The sequence below is a fragment of the Mesoplodon mirus genome (assembly GCF_964341445.2).
Source record: "Mesoplodon mirus genome assembly, contig: HAP1_SCAFFOLD_4349, whole genome shotgun sequence".
Taxonomy (NCBI): Eukaryota; Metazoa; Chordata; class Mammalia; order Artiodactyla; family Ziphiidae; genus Mesoplodon; species Mesoplodon mirus.
This window is the reverse complement of record NW_028293665.1, coordinates 811-6492: the sequence shown is the minus strand read 5'-3', so window position 1 is coordinate 6492 and position 5682 is coordinate 811. Positions and strand designations below refer to the sequence as shown.

The window sequence follows — 5682 nt, the reverse complement described above, 5'->3', positions numbered from 1 at the left end:
ATATTAAAATCTGGAAGATAAGTAAAATCGTCAGAAACTGAAACTTCTTACTTATAGCAAATTATGAGCAAATTAGCGTTTTCTGAGAGTAAAACTTCCAGATTGGAAATTGTCGACAACGCAATTAACTTACCTCTTTACGCAAAGCTCTTGTAGGCTTCAACATACTTGAATTCTAGTGTTCATATGATGCGCTCGGACGCTGGACAATTTCGAGTAGGTTCTTCGTAGTCATCGTGTTACGTCGGTGATGGCGTCATTATAGAATGGCGTATTTCCGGTCATGAATGATATTTAGTTTATAAAGGAATAAGGAATCATTATTATGTGAGGTCTTCAGATTGACAGAGACATCCATGGTTACTCGTTTTCAACTTAACAAGATCGACACCGCTGTTTCTGAAAAGCTTTTGCGGTAATTCTGAATCCTATGACACCGGCATTATTCACATTTCGATTTCATCGTATTACTTGTTCACTGAAAATTCAACTTCATTCAACCTTTATTTCAATAATATACCCGTAATAATAGAAAGCATTTAAGAAATGAATGTATTGTTAGAAAAGAGCTGTGGCGGTAAGCATATTTTTTAAGTTGTGGCATGGTACGAGCCTGAAACATTCAGTAATTAACTAACTACAATTTGACTAAAAGATTTCTCGCCAGTCGGATTATTTTTCTTAAAAATTTTTGTACCTAAAAGATTTGATTAAACAATTTCAAACCTCTAGCGTTTCTGGCTTCTGACATTAAATAAGAATAAAAAACAAGAAATACGGACTGGCACCATTTCCTCTAGCGTTTTTAGACAGCAAGAGCGCAAGGCAAAGTACATTAAAAATTTCAGCATTTTTTCGAAAGAAACTGTCAAAATCTTGGTAACTACCATGAGAAAAAGTATATTTCCTATCTAACAACAGAAAAATGTGTTATGAAACAGGTTAGAGAGCTAATAAATTCCATGATCATTAGAATACCATTTAGCGGCTAAAGAGAAGGCTTTATAACTATTTTTCAACAGTAAAATATCTTAAAGATGCTTCCCTTCATCGCCTGACATCTGGAGAGGAATTCAAAAGTTATTACCGAAAACTAAAGATACTGGGTCAGAATGGCAAGCGCGGCAGGATTTAAATTATTAGTTACTTCTAAACTTAAAATCGACGTATCAACATGTTTGGCTTCATACTTTTAAAACACATAAGTTAGTATCTACTGATGATTTTGAATCTGACAATCCATCAACGTTCCTGATTAAATTGTCTTTATTAATTTTTTATTCGACTCATGATCAGCTATGTAGACAGGCCAACGGACAGGATGACGTGGTCTGTAAAACTAATACTTTCCCAATGGTTTAAATATATACTAGCATATCTTACAAACTCTAAATAATTTTAGATCGTCTACGTAACGCGTGTGCTAACTGCTCTTACGCATTGGATTCTTTCGATATTACCACACTTTAGAAAAGCTTGTCGAATGACTCCGCAATGCAAGTAATCCTGGAACGCTAAGCAACATCGTGGAGCAATAAACATATATGAGATGTCAACTGAGCAGCTCATGGTCTTAGTGGTGTGCCTAAACTGCTCAATCTTTAGATGGTCGGAAAAAAATACGAAGAAGAAACGAGAGAGCTGGAAATGGAACAGCGACTAGCACTAAGCTTTGCCATATGCGTTCAATTCTAAAATTAAAGCTCGGCCTTCGTGTACTACGCTACTGTAGGTACATCGATGATTGCCTTGTTATCTGCTCCAGAGAAGAGAAGGTGAAGGAATGCTTTGACGTGTAGGTAAAGTTCACCAGAAAGAAACCAAAGGAAAACTCGATTCCACTTTTTAATGTTTAAATCAACTTTTCTAAACACAACTGCAGCACAAAATGGTACCGTAAAACCACTTGCACTCGCAGCCATGCCGGAAAAGATTTTGGAATAAAAGTTGCAAATCTCTTGTACAAAGCTAAAACGTAATTGTTTAAATTTCTTGAGGGGTTTTGGATAAATTTTAAAAACCCAAGAATGAAAAGCAAGGAGTTGATCGTAATCACACTCGAGGTTTACTCTTATCTGGCAAAAAGAGTTCTTCATCTGATACATGCATCTAAGTGAACTCTGGGCGGTTGGTTTCCTCTAATGGCTTACGAAGAAATTATTGAGTTCTAGCACTAAGCGTCCATTGGTTATGTAACGCTCTACATTTGTTTTGTCAGGTGTTTTTGTTGAAGCGTTCAGTTAAGCAATTTTTTAATATTTTTTTAAAATGTATACTCTTTATGTATAAGGGTAAAACTACTCATCACCATGTTTATTAACGTATATTTATCGAACAATTGTCGTTAATGTATTAGCAAAACTCTACTGTTTGATATGGTTCCATTTCTAGTTCTTTCAGAATTTTACAATTTTTTATTATTAGAGAGATTTCAAACGCTAACTTTCCGTTTAGTTACCCAGCACTTTTCCAGGTGATGTATGGATAAAAGGATAAAAGGCGACCAAAACGAATGTACTTGTGGTGACACTCAACTGGATTCAGCAGTTTATCACCATGTCTTGGCTGTTTCACTCACCCCACACATGCTGTGCCTCTCTGCCTGTACGGATTATCTCATTGATTGATTTGACTAAATACTTGTATTTAGAACAAATTCAAATATTACCTTCCTATTTCCCTTTTTTTGCAAATATCTCAGCGTCTTAGCAATTATATTTCGCTTGTATTTATATTATTAGAAAATGCATAAGAGACATTCAGCACAGCCAACGATAAATAAATCCACTTCGGCCCTGCGAAAACCTGGCTGACTACCCATAGGCAAACATGTATCCCATGGATGAGCGAGGTAAGTTACCTTTGATTGCTCATAGAACTAAAAATAACAAGCATCAAAGGAAACTGTGGTGCTCTTTGTCTCCTTTAGAAAAACGTCCACCGTGTCGCTCTTGTGCGCAATAAAGGCGAAAGTACGCTTAACTGATATATGCTTGAGTTACCTAGCTGCTACTGGTCTTATAAATATACTCCGCCGATGAAATATAATTCGTTCACTCACTCTAAGAACAGGTAAAATTCCTTTTTTACAAGATATCTACCTGTCGGTATCGGTGTAAATACTCCTTTAGCTCGTAATAAAGGTGGGCTGATTTGTCGTGAGAACGGCAACGGACTGGTCACTACTGTCCAACCATGAGGAGAGCTGCTTGTGCAGACGATTCACTCAACTCTTAAATAATGCAGTTGTAGTGGAAGAAGACGAAGAACAAAAGAAAACAAGAGAAAAGTTTCAAGAGGGAGGTTAGTTAGATCGATTACTCACCATATACTAATGTTGGCCTTTCGGAGTCTATAGTGGCAACACTGACCAGTGCAATAATCGTGAGAATTGTAAAACGCATCTGGAATTTCCGTTGTTTATTATTTAGGTATACACTGCTCAATTAGCGAACATAGGTAAAGTTGTATTGAAATAAAAGTATTTGTTCTTCTTTAAATCTGCGCACTGGCTCACAGAGTAACGAAAGGCGCTGTGGTAAAATGCAAAGAAAGAGAAAACTCAAATCAACCAGTAACTAGACAGCGTTTAGATAAATAAGCAAAATAAAGTAGTAAAAGACGAGAACGAGCTAGAATGAGAAGTTAATGAGGAGATGAAAGCTTGTTTTAAAAATTCGCAATAACAAACTTAGCTGTACCATTTTTGGCACTGTTAATACTAAATGTTTATTAATTTTGTTTCCTGATGGTGTTCGGTAAAATTTCGTAATAACAACATATTTTCTCGCGATATAGAGTATATTATTCTAAACTTAGAAAATATGTCTAGCTTTAAAATGAACGCTTTATAATAGGAATAATGTAACTCCCATATACGACGACTGGTTGCACATCTGGGTTGCAGACACCCATGAATGAATCCTACTTTATGAATGAAGCATAGTTATTTAGTAAAGCAGAAGTGAAATTTTACGGCTTGTCACGTTTTAATCAAGAAACTAAAGAGCTGACTTTTTATGACGCCTAGAGCAATTCTAGAGAATTATACTGCTATCTATCACGTTACTTGAGAAGACAATCGTTCGACAATTTTTAGAACGCGATCTAGATTTACCCAGAAGTGGGCGAAGGAGCTAATTTTTTAGCACAAATTTCAAAATAATATTATATCAGAAAGGGTAGAAGAAACTATAAAAAGCTATATCAATAGGTCATAATGTTTAAAAATGTCTTACATTAATATAAGGCGCCTTGTAAGTAGGGTAACAAAGTTTATTTACTGAAGCTACACAGAAGTAGAAAAATTGATTGCATTGAATATAAAGTAAAGTAAAGGTGGTTGACGTTGATCAATCCCTAAGGGATGCGCCATGCGTTTGACTTCATTAGACATCGTAGAGGTGATTGAATGCATACCTGGCCTATACAATGACTTACGGGGCCAGCCGAGGTGTCACGTCAGTGTTTTTATCCTTCCAGACAATTCTGGCATCATCGAATCCTGTGTGCATTGCGGTGCATCTCTAACCACCGCGCTAAAGGTACCCCACGGAGGAACGATAAAAAGGAAAGAGATAAAAAGAAGAAAAAACGATTCTACTCAGAAAAAGGTAGTCCTCGTGCTCAGAACATAAACTCCAGGCTATACCGCACCTTAGGCCAATAACGAATGAATACATGCCGATCGAACAGATAATTAAGCAAAAATTTTGAATATATGCAGTATATTTGCACGCAAATGAAAAGAACACTGAAAAACGAATTTTGATAGCTGAGTTTCAGTAAAATTTTACTTCGTCGAAAAAAATATATCGAAGAAGTTAAGAAAGCAATAGATTTTAAACTGTATTTAATTTTTGAGATTGTCGGCGTCAATAAAAGGTACGTGATGTTTACTGAGCCAATAACGAAATTGGTACCAGGCCGGATATGAGGGCGGAAAGGCGATGGAGACTGTTCGTCTTCGAATGCAATGGTGGAGTTGTCATTGCCTTTGTGATGGTCGCCGGGAAGTGGACACGATTGTTGTTGGACTCGATTGCGACCTCTTGTGGTCGCCGTCAACTATGGACTGACGATAGGTCGAGAGAAAGACGAACTACCGTCTAATTGGTTCACTTCTCATTGTGACGACTACTTGATTGACTAGACTAGACGGTCAACAGAGTTGCCGAGCGACATTCTGACGGCGATTATAGAAAAGAGACACACATCACCCGAACAACTAGTGATGCTCACAGAGCACTTTTATTTCTTAATTCTCTACAATAGGAACTGAATAAATGTAGAGAAATATTATTTGTTCATGGGTTTACGGAAAAACTAAAGTGGAATAGTAAAACATAAGCGTGATCAATGTAGGAATGCAGGAAACAATGGGTGTCAGCAATGAAAGAAGCAATGACAAATTAAAAAAAAATTAAAACCCAAAACACCATCTTCAAATTATACAAAGGAAAATAGTGAAGCAGAAAATGTATTCACCGATTGATTAGATTATTCCTATTATTTATTTCTATGTGACATAACTGAGCATCACTATTTCTGGTACCTTAAATCCTGCAAAGAATTCTGGGCAAATTTCCAATAACATACCCGAGTTTTTATGGATTTCAGTAAAGCAAAGTTAACCAATTTTAATTCCTTTCCTTCTGTTTTTATGGAATATACTAAGGCTAG

At 36.4% G+C, this 5682-nt stretch overlaps 1 long non-coding RNA gene across 1 annotated transcript; it reads right to left on the bottom strand.

The window, feature by feature from the left end:
- Positions 1-489: 489 nt before the first annotated feature.
- On the bottom strand, positions 490-3402 carry LOC309798583. Its single transcript, XR_014293208.1, has 3 exons — positions 3326-3402; positions 3102-3232; positions 490-613 (listed from the first exon to the last, which is right to left on the bottom strand). It is a non-coding gene; the product is annotated as an uncharacterized lncRNA (long non-coding RNA).
- Between the last annotated feature and the right edge of the window lie 2280 nt (positions 3403-5682).